Source organism: Mya arenaria, chromosome 9 (assembly GCF_026914265.1).
Source record: "Mya arenaria isolate MELC-2E11 chromosome 9, ASM2691426v1".
Classification (NCBI taxonomy): Eukaryota; Metazoa; Mollusca; class Bivalvia; order Myida; family Myidae; genus Mya; species Mya arenaria.
This window is the reverse complement of record NC_069130.1, coordinates 48,786,433-48,797,773: the sequence shown is the minus strand read 5'-3', so window position 1 is coordinate 48,797,773 and position 11,341 is coordinate 48,786,433. Positions and strand designations below refer to the sequence as shown.

At 37.7% G+C, this 11,341-nt stretch overlaps 1 protein-coding gene and 1 non-coding gene across 8 annotated transcripts in view; one reads left to right on the top strand and one right to left on the bottom strand.

Moving 5' to 3' along the window:
• The first annotated feature begins 4,881 nt into the window (after positions 1-4,881).
• Positions 4,882-11,341, top strand: part of LOC128246663 (uncharacterized) — a 37,262-nt gene continuing 30,802 nt past the window's right edge. The window contains exon 1 of one of the 7 annotated variants that reach the window (XM_052964975.1): positions 4,882-4,944. The gene's annotated coding sequence lies outside the window, so the exon portion shown is untranslated. Of the gene's footprint in view, positions 5,044-5,074; positions 5,409-5,490; positions 5,510-7,418; positions 7,833-9,627; positions 9,647-11,341 lie in introns of those variants that run through there. The other 6 variants (XM_052964974.1, XM_052964973.1, XM_052964978.1 and 3 more) reach the window with 6 other exon arrangements.
• Trnan-guu (transfer RNA asparagine (anticodon GUU)) lies at positions 7,212-7,288 on the bottom strand. The gene has a single exon. It is a non-coding gene; the product is annotated as a tRNA-Asn (tRNA).

The window sequence follows — 11,341 nt, the reverse complement described above, 5'->3', positions numbered from 1 at the left end:
AATACATAAAATACGTTATTTGTTATAATTGTTTACCCATGTTGAATTTTATTTGGCAAATTTATAAGAGATTTATATATTAAGAAACTCAGCCGCTAAAGAGGATATGATTTTGACATACTTTTTTTAAATCTTTCGAACATGAGTTTTTGAGTGAATATAAGCGAAGCGTTAAGGGTTTTGAAAATGCATCTTTTACTTGGATTTTATAGATTGTTATTACGAAATAAAGTATGGCGAATCAAACGAAGTATTAAAGCTAAGCTATTGATGGCTGAAACCCTTCAATAAATGCTGATATGTGCTAAAATATAGTCTTTGAAGTCCAAATTTTTGAAATGTGTTACTAACACGATTCAACAAAAGGCTGTTGCACAATCAGTTGATTGACATAATTACGTGATAAACCAATAACTTACATTAAGGTTAAAATATTCAACACCTTAGTATGAGTCCCTGTGGGCGAGTGGATAAACGATCCGTTTTTTATTCTATGTGCTATCTATACCCCATGTGCTTGCTTCCAACTTTAACAAGATTAATTTTTAATACTTCAATCGTTTTTTAAAAATGCAATTGAAGTATAAAAGAAAATCAACCTGGTTACTATTATTTCTGCAATTTCAGAACCAAGGAGTAAAATAAGTATACATGTAAGTGTTTTCAGATGCATTACGAGAAATAAGTCAGTCAGATGATGATTAATATAATGCATAGCATCATCTCTCTGGAGTACGAGAACGTTGTATACAGAGTATGTTTTTACTGAACATGCGTCTGTTTATTTCGATGTCATAAAAGGTTTAAACTGTTTAAAGGAACTAAAACATTATGAAACAACAAATCTGATTATAGATATCAGTGGCAGATCCAGGAATTGACTTAAGAAGGGGTACGTGAAACTCATGGGCTTAATCTTTCCACATCCGCCTCTCCCTCAGAACAGAAATTGAATGGCTTAAAATGTTGGACCGGGGTGGGGGTTAGACTCCCCTAATTTATAGTCCGAAATAGTGCATTTTTATCGTAATAATGTATTTTTCCCCGATATTGACTGAGTACGTATTATAAACGGACGATTCAAAGGGGTGGGGGATGGCGCGCGCGCTGGGACCAATCCCCCCCCCCTGAATCTGCAATTGAGTACATGTATTAAAACCGTCTCCGTAGCCTATTTGTTAAGGCGTTCTATACCCTTCATTCAATTGACTTAATACTTCACACAATTGTTCAGGACCATCAGCCAATGAGGTTACATAACTCCATATCCTTAATACAAGTTATGGCCCCTGATTGACTTAGGTTAAAGTTTTAGGCAAGTGAAATTTAAGGGGAAGTTGGGATTTTAATAAAAAAAACTTCCATGGGTCACAATGAACCCAATGAACAATGTTCTTTAATCATGAGCTAACTGTTCAAGCGTTAACAGACACATTCGTGTGCAGACGAAACTTTTATTGTTTTTACAAGCACAGAACTTGTATTTAGCATTTACAGTTTCTATATAATTCAACTGAAAGTTCAATTTAACCATAATATATCAAATATTAAGTCACTATTCACTAGCGGATTGAGAAGGGGGCGCAGTCGGCGTGCGCTCCCTTTAAATCGTCCAAGTTTACTTTTTGTGTCAATATATGAGAAGAAAATAATAAAATACGCACATAATGCATCATTTCCGACTACAAATTGTTAAAAATTTCTTGATTGAGTAACCCTCAATCCTCCTAACGCCCCTAAATAACGCCCCCTTCTAAAGACAATTCCTTGATCCGCCCCTGGCCATTATATATTTTGTTTATCAAATGATACCCATACCAAGTGACTGAAGCTGAATTTCATTTAATGAATGAGATGGTCTGTAAAAGATTTCCGATGAATATCCTAAGAAATTTGCAGTCCTCCCGTTTCGACTGGTCATCGTTTGTGGATTTATTACACACAATTCTAAAAAAAAATACTATTACAGAGTTGTCTCTTAAGGTTATGGGAGCCTTCACTGTCAAAAGTAAGATATATATAATTTGTCCCCTAATGCCATAAAATATGGATGGTCCCCTTAATGCCTCAAAAATAATATAATATATACACTGGTCTCCATAAACCCTTCGACATATATACTTGTCCCCTTAAAACCTGCAACATACTTACAAATTATTAAGCAGACCGCAAATTACGTATATTTTTTGTTAATAAATTTAAGAAGCCTAAATCTTGTACACATAATAAATGATCATTTCAATACTAAATTATCAACAAAAAAGCAAAATAAAGTATAAAACAAAAAATATACAAATTGTCTCCTAAATGCCGTAAAATATATACGGTCTCCTTAATGCCCTAAGTAGATGTATATATATATATATTTATACGATGGCTGTTTGTAAAGTGCGTTGACCAGTGGTATCATGTTATTAAATCATCAACGATGAGCAGAAAAAAATCAGTGCCTTTTAGACCGTTTTCTACGCCAGGGTGACGCTTCCCTGAAACGTATAGTAACAATGGACGAGACCTGACTTTATTTATATAAACCCGAATCTAAACAGCAATCCATGGTATGGCAACACCCGACCTCACCAGTGCGGAATTAAATGTATTTTTTACTGTATCATTTTATTTTCTCTATCAAAACACATGACCATATTTAAATGTTGTCCACAAACAGACCTCGTATATATATATATATCAAAAGGATATCAAATGACTTTTTTTTCGCGCAACATTGTACGCAAACTTTACGTCCGGGAATGACGTCGTTGAAACTGTGTCCCAGCCCTGTGCGCGCTGCCGTTTGATTTGGAATTGAGAGCGGGCTAAAATTTCAAAACAGTGAAAAATATCAAAATGTTATTTCACTGTTTGAAACAATGAATAACATTTTTATTTCACCGATAAATTTGAATAAATCACCGAAAAGTATATAATAAATACTTGTATGTGTTTCTCAGAAAATATACAATGTAATTCAAGACTTTGCTCATAAAAAGGCATGAAAGGCCATCAACTGATAGCTTGCTGGGCGGCTATTCTCCCCTCCCCCCCTCCCTCCGCAACATTGAAACAAAGGCATGAAAGGCAATCAACTGATAGCTTGCTGGGCGGCTATCCCCCCCCCCCCTCCACAACATTGAAACAAAGGCATGAAAGGCAATCAACTGATAGCTTGCTGGGCGGCTATTCTCTCTCTCTCTCTCTCTCTCTCTCTCTCTCTCTCTCTCTCTCTCTCTCTCCCCCCCCACAACATTGAAACAAAGGCATGAAAGGCAATCTACGGATAGCTAACTTGGCGCCGGTGGCTTGCCTCCCCCTCCACAACGTTGACACAGAGGCATGAAAGGCAATCAACTGATAGCTTGCTGGGCGGCTATTCTCCTTCCCCCTGCACAACATTGAAACAAAGGCATGAAAGGCAATCAACTGATAGCTTGCTGGGCGGCTATCCTCCTCCCCCTCCACAAAATTGAAACAAAGGCATGAAAGGCAATCAACTGATAGCTTGCTGGATGGTTCGCCCCCTCCTCCTCCACAACCTTGATAAAAAGGCATGAAAGGAAATCAACGGATAGCTAATTTGGCGCCGGTGGCTAGCCTCCCCCTCAACAACGTTGAAACAAAGGCATGAAAGGCAATCAGCTGATAGCAAACTGGATGGTTCGCCCCCTCCTCCTCCACAACCTTGATAAAAAGGCATGAAAGGAAATCAACGGATAGCTAACTTGGCGCCGGTGGCTAGCCTCCCCCTCAACAACGTTGACATAGAGGCATGAAAGGCAATCATCTGATAGCTAACTGGGCGGCTAACTCGCCAGCACCCTCGGCCCACGCCACAATTCACACAGTTCTACACAGTGCAAGCAATGTTTTTTACAGATTGAATAGTTTTGTTGTTTAAATGGGAAAAAGGCTGAAATAAATAAGGAAAGTATAACATAAAACTCACATTCCGTAGGGTAATCTTACTTGGATGGAGAAAATGCTGATCAATATCTAGTCCATAATGAATACATGCATTAAACCAGATGTATTATTTTATGCATGAACTATATATTCATTTTGATTATGCACCAGTCAATTGTAACCACGCCCCCCCCACCCCCAGGTCCGGGGGTATACCGCGGATAGTCGGGGAAATGGGCCGTGTTTTAACCTTCCACGTGGCCCCGCAGTGCCGGGTGAATGCGGTGGTTTTGTCTTCCAGCCAAATATAGCGGGGAATGTGCCTTACCTAGAGTCCCTTGGGTGCGGGAGCATTTGGCGGGGATGTTACCAGCAGGCCGTCTCCGCAGGGCAAAACTTTACCCGGGCTTGGCTAGGTCGAGAGTCAAAGTCCCCGCTATTCCTCGGACCTGAGGAGGGGGGGGGGGTGGCGTGGTTACAACTGACTGGTGCATTAAGTACTAGTGTACTGTCGTATCCATTTACTGAGTGCTCCTGGTATAGAAGTTCAAGGACATCTAAACATTTAAATGCCGAAATACTTCGATATTTAAATAAATATCTTTTCTGAAAAAAGAACATGCAATGTAACAACACGAATCCATTTCTTGTTGTTTTGACAGTACTGCGCGCCTTCTTTACGCGGATTAAAAATGGTGTTAATTGCCGGCGACCTCATCACATTTCGTATACAGTATCCTTACTACTATTTAGGATGTATATCTCGTAGCTTGCCGGAGAAGGCCGAGTTGTTACGACTTGGCCGAAGTGTTCGGAATGTTTTCAATAAGTTTCGAGAAGCCAGGCAGAAACGATGTAAACCCTACGGCTCACCCAGCCACCCAATGAGAGCGACCGACGGCCAGTTATGAGTGTTTATGTGGTCTATTTTGAATCTTTCCGGAGAAGGCCGGGTTGTTAGGGTTGACGCCCACGTGTATTCGCGCATGCGCTTTGTTTAATATTCGTCACGTATTCGGTTACTAGGATAGCGGCCGTGAATGTGTGAGTTTTCATTTTTTTAAACACAATTCAACAACTTTTCAGATCAGCATCACATTATATGTGTAATCAGAGACATCAAGAAATGAAAAACCATATTTAGTGAGTTTAATATTTGAAAATCATGTTTCATTTTACCTATTTTTCATGATCCTGCTTCGACCTGTTTAATACAATGTTAACTGCTTTCGTTTTACGTGTATGTATACTGCTCAAACCTTTAAAGTCAGAAGTGTTCGGAATGTTTTCAATAAGTTTCGAGAAGCCAGGCAGAAACGACGTAAACCCTACGGCTCACCCAGCCACCCAATGAGAGCGACCGACGGCCAGTTATGAGTGTTTATGTGGTCTATTTTGAATCTTGCCGGAGAAGGCCGGGTTGTTAGGGTTGGCACCCACGTGTATTCGCGCATGCGCTTTGTTTGATATTCGTCACGTATTCGGTTACTAGGATAGCGGCCGTGAATGTGAGTTTTCATTTTTTTTTAAACACAATTCAACAGTTTTTCAGATCTGCATCACATTATATGTGTAATCAGAGACATTAAGAAATGAAAAACCGTATTAAGTGAGTTTAATATTTGAAAATCATGTTTCATTTTACCTATTTTTCATGATCCTGTTTCGACCTGTTTTATACGCTGTTAACTGCTTTCGTTTTACGTGTATGTATACTGCTCAAACCTTGAAAGTCATTTCCCCATTAAGACCTCAAAATAAACAATTTGGTATAGATAATTATACATACTGGTTAAAAAGGAGGAAAATAATAGATAAGTAATTTATAAAGGGAATACGGCTTAGAGTTAACAAAATACTTTATGATTATATCGCACACAATTATGGATTCTACTGGTTTTAATACTGTACTCATTCATCCATAACGGTTGCACAAATGTGATGAATATATTAAATAAGGCTTGATTATCATACATGTAGTTACATTGTACATATATTATACGAATTGTCATTCTATATGACAAAAGTATTGCATTTCGGTTTAATTTATGTTTAATGTTATGTTTTTTGTGTTTTTTTTTATATTAGGAAACCATTTCTTTCATTCACCTTCGTGATAAACCATCTTAATTGGTATCCCAGTGCAAACCTATTTATAGGCTGTGAATCATAGAAACACATAATCATCAATTTGATGTATGATTATTTAGATATTAACACTGACTGTGAGAGTTCAAAGGCTGTAGGCATGAAAAGGGTGATTTGACTTTTTTTAGATCACCTGAGTACAAAAAATGCCTTCAAATTCACATTTTACATTATGATTTTATGAACGTTTTTAAATAAAACAGTCTTTTAATTTGCAGAAATAAAACTTCATACCATTAACACGCTACGTCCTTAATATTGTAACACATTTTGTCTTCGTCAGGATGGCTTCTATTCTAATTGACCGTTGGAACAATTTCGTCAAGAACATTTCCGAAGACGTCTAATTTATGGCTCCCTTATTTAAATATACATGAAACACATGCACATAAATTAACGGGTTCATAGCGGCGCAACGCAGTGTCTCTTTGGAAGCAAAACAATTATTATTTTTATCTGCGTAATTATAATCAGCGTTTTATCTTCTCAGTAAATAAATAATATTAGCTTTTAAATTGCAATGTAACTGTAGAATATATTTAGTTGGTGTTTAAATAGTGCCTACCAGTTTTGGAATTACGTATGGCGTTGCCATTTTAGGATTTCTAAGATCTTGTCGTGTAAGAATGTAAATGGTTGAGTGATCAAAAATATAAGATATCCACTGGTGGTGGTGTTAGTAGTTTATACTCCGGGTCCCGGCGTGAGCACATTGAAGGGTCCCAGAGTGACAGTTCAACCACCGCACACCTATTCTGGCGGTGAACCAGTACTAGGTGCCTTCACCTCTGCAAGGAACTGACAACTTCTGTACATGCCAGGGGCAGTGGTACAGTGCGAATGGTCGTAGAAAGGATTTCATAACCAGTCACAACAGAAGTGACCTGGTCCGCCCGGGAATCGAACCCGGGTTGTCCGATTAATTGTCCACTGGTGGTGGTGTTAGTAGTTTATACTCCGGGTCCCGGCGTGAGCACATTGAAGGGTCCCAGAGTAACAGTTCAACCACCGCACACCTATCCTGGGCGGTGAACCAGTACTAGGTGCCTTCACTTCTGCAAGGAACTGACAACTTCTGTACATGCCAGGGGCAGTGGTACAGTAGTGGTACAGTGCGAATGGTCGTAGAAAGGATTTCATAACCAATCACAACAGAAGTGACCTGGTCCGCCCGGGAATCGAACCCGGGTTGTCCGATTAACAGTCCAACGCTCTACCGACTGAGCTAACCGGGCGGACCCTGTCAGATTGCGCCGCCTTATATACTCGACAGTCGGTTTGGATTTTAGGAATTAGGAATTCTGACCAATTAAAAAGTCTTTAGGAAATTACCAGCCAATGGCATCGGTGCTTGGAATTCCTAACCCTAGAAGGCAGTACTTCGGTCGAGCAAACAACAACAATTTTATGCATAAATATCGAGTTCAACATACAAATATTAACAAAGGGCAGTAACTGTCGTCATGGAAATATCAATTTAATGCTTTGTGACCTTGGTTCATTTGCAAAAGTCACAATCAAAATAATTTTCATAACCTTGGACTTCGGTTAGAGGAACGCGCGGATGTTACAAAATAGTTCAAATACATATCAGTTCAGAGTAATGCATCATGTGATGCATCTGTTGAATTACGATTTGCTATTAACAAATAACATTGTAAGACAGTTTAAAATTACATTAAAAGTTATAAATAACATTCATGTTCTGAAAATGAACCGATGTATCATACCTCAAAATGGCGCAAATGACAGTTCCATGACAACTTTAGGAATTCCTAAAATCGGTAACTACTTCGAATAAACGTTATTTCACAAGATAAACTATGAATGATTACTTGCATACACTTGCATTGTATTATATTATTTGTGGATTAACATGTATACATAGTGTTTATGAGAATGAAACAGCAATTAAAGATGCACTTTTTCAGAGTCAAAATGTAGTCTAAAATAATAGACGTGTTATACGGGATTCTTCCAATCCCTAACGTCTAAACGGGAATGTGCAAAAAACGGGGGTGTTTTAAAAATATTGAAATTCTTTTAAGTGAAGTATTTTATGGTTGAAATTGATCATAAAGAGTTATTTTCATATTTTTACCATGTAAGTGAAATGTTATTTTGCACTAAACAAGCATTTCATGCATTAAAACAAGTTGTTTACCTTTCCAACAAAACGAAAGTTGACTGACACTGACAACAATTATCCGAAGGGGGACAACTCGTTACAATCGTAAGAACTCGGCCTCTCCGACAAAGCTTCGAGAAAGACCTCGTTATACAATCGTAACAACTCGGCCATGGCCGAAATGTTCCGAGCGATTTAAAACTGTGCCCTGAAGCCTTGCAGGTGCCCTTCATGTATATATCGTTATTTTTCGACAGAATGAAATGAAGAAAAGCCGTCAAACTCATAATTATAAGTTGGATATTTATTTTTTGTGTACGGAACTAATATAAAATAACATTATCTGGTAATATTTCTTGTTTTTATGATATTTTATAGACGCTATATGCTTTAACCCGGAATCCTGATCGGAACAACTACCCACTTTTGATACTAAACAATTTGTACGTGAAGGATTTGCCATATCAAAAATCTAAAAAAAATCTGTCAACGTACAATTATTTGGACTAAGTCAAAATTTCAATGCAGTAATTTATTACAATATTTTTTAACATAATCGCATTTACCATTAATTATTCTAACCTGTCATCAAATGTCATTTCAAAAAGTAGGGAGGGAGATTCTTTATTTCCTCCAATATGAAGTGACACATGATAATCAGAACATATACAAAGAAACATACAGTCACAGTGGCTTGATGACAAAGGCTCATTAAAGTCACAATAAATAATTTCAACTAGCCAAAATTATATTTTATACATACTTGAACAATTATATCACCAGAATAATACATTGCCATAAACATAAAACGAGATTTGACAAAATTCAAAAATACCCTATACTGTAGCTACAATAATGAGCGATCAGGGATACTTTTTTATTATTTTGACATTTCATGTGTATCCCTGTAACCCTACAACTCTCTACCATTTAACACTGGGCGAAAGAATATATAGTAATATTATGCATCGATGTTGATTAATAATGATATAATTGTTACAAATATACCTAACAGTGATCTTAACTGGGTTGGATTTGTCGTTAGAGTCGTTATTTTCACATAAATATACTCTGGGTCACGAAATGAGCGTAGCAGTCCACCATTTTTTATACATGTTGATTTTTATCGAATAAATTTGTACCCATCCGTCAATGATGGTTAACCCTGTGCGCAGTCACAGTTATCCTCCCTTTTCTATGTATTGTGCAGAGCAACGCAACAGTGTTCAAAAATGGTGATACCTAATCATCATCATCATCATCACGAACATCATCATCATCAACTTCTCCCAACTTGACCCATCAAACACGTTAGCGTTCAGCGCATTGAAATGGTTGCATTTTAATAGTGTTATTTAACCGAGCCTATTAACGACCAAAATATTCGAAATCCTCTACCCCGTTTCATACATGTACACAACCTGTCAGATTTGTCCTAGATTTACAGATTAATGGATACAATCGATGCATGTAAGTGCATTATGGTATCTGAACATGTTTTTTTGACATAATGACATTAATAAATGTGTGTTTGATAGTAGGCAATGATATTTTCGTAGAAATTTGAATTTATAACAAAGATAATTTAAAAATTGTGGCCGCGAGGATCCTCTGCGCAAGGCCCGTTTGCTACTTTTTGCTGGGATGGTGGACGTCACCAGTCTGCCATAGTCTAAAAATTGTCAAAAGACTGGTTGACGGCCATTTAGGTGGACTACCCTATACTGTAATATGAAACAAGTGAAGAATGTTCGCCCGGCGAAAATGTAAACAAAGACCAATTCTCGTCGAAAATTATAACTTCTTCGTAAGCTACAAACAAAATACCTGGCTCATATATGCAGTGGCCCGTTATATACACGTTAAAACCGGTATTCTTGTCGAGAGAAACAGTATACGACGAAAATGCTTCAAAATGCGAATTATCACAAGCGCTAGCCAGACATTGTTCTGTCAAAATGACGTAGTACCCGATTAGCGAAAGCGGCCGAAGGACGGGAAACATCGGAAAAGCGTTGAGTGTTCCGGTGGTTCCCGCCCTTCGGCCGCTTTCGCTAATCGGTGAAGGAGAGCTGGGTACCACGGCATTTTGACAGAACAATGTCTGCCTAGCGCTTGTGATAATTCGCATTTTGAAGCATTTTCGTCATATACTGTTACTCTCGACAAGAATACCGGTTTTAACGTATATATAACGGGCCACTGCATATATGAGCCAGGTATTTTGTTTGTAGCTTACGAAGAAGTTATAATTTTCGACGAGAATTGGTCTTTGTTTACATTTTCGCCGGGCGAACATTCTTCATTTGTTTCATATTACAGTATAGGGTATTTTTGAACTTTGTCAAATCTCGTTTTATGTTTATGGCAATGTATTATTTTGGTGATATAATTGTTCTAGTATGTATAAAATATAATTTTGGCTAGTTGAAATTATTTATTGTGACTTTAATGAGCCTTTGTCATCAAGCCACTGTGCATACAGTACAGTCTTATAGAACAAAAATTTACATAAATGTTATTCGATAAACATATAAATCGGGTAAGAAGGATAACTTTAAATAATACAATGAATAATACTGTATTATAACAATGCATCTACACATATACTGAAATATAGTGAATGAAACATAGTATATCATTTCATTTACCTTTTTTGGTGATTACCTGATACTATAGGCTCGGTAGGCCAGCATGGGAGTCAAGCCTGCGACCCCTTGAGAGTGGTCTAGTGGTATAGGTGTCCGTCTCTCACTCAAGAGGTTGTGGGTTCGATCCCCATCAGGGGTTCTTTCTCATGACCTCTCAGAAAGGACATAGTAATTGTTTCTGCCCAGGAAACAGACTCGGGAGTGATTCTATAAGTTAATCTTTCGTCACATTATCGAGTTAAAATAAATTTATATATATTCATCGAATCTGCGATTGGTGGTTGAAATTATATTTTTGCCCAATGGGATGACAGTATTTTTAAAATCTGCAGTACATTTATTAAGGAAATTATCAGTCAGCGGTTATAGGGGCTGGACCAGTAGACAAAATATAGTCTCGAATACTAAGCTGGTTTAAGGGTTGTTAGTATGGATTTACCAAACCAAAGAGCTCTGCGACTGCATCTCATTAAATTGTTTATTTTGGTAAACAATATAATAACGGTGAACCATT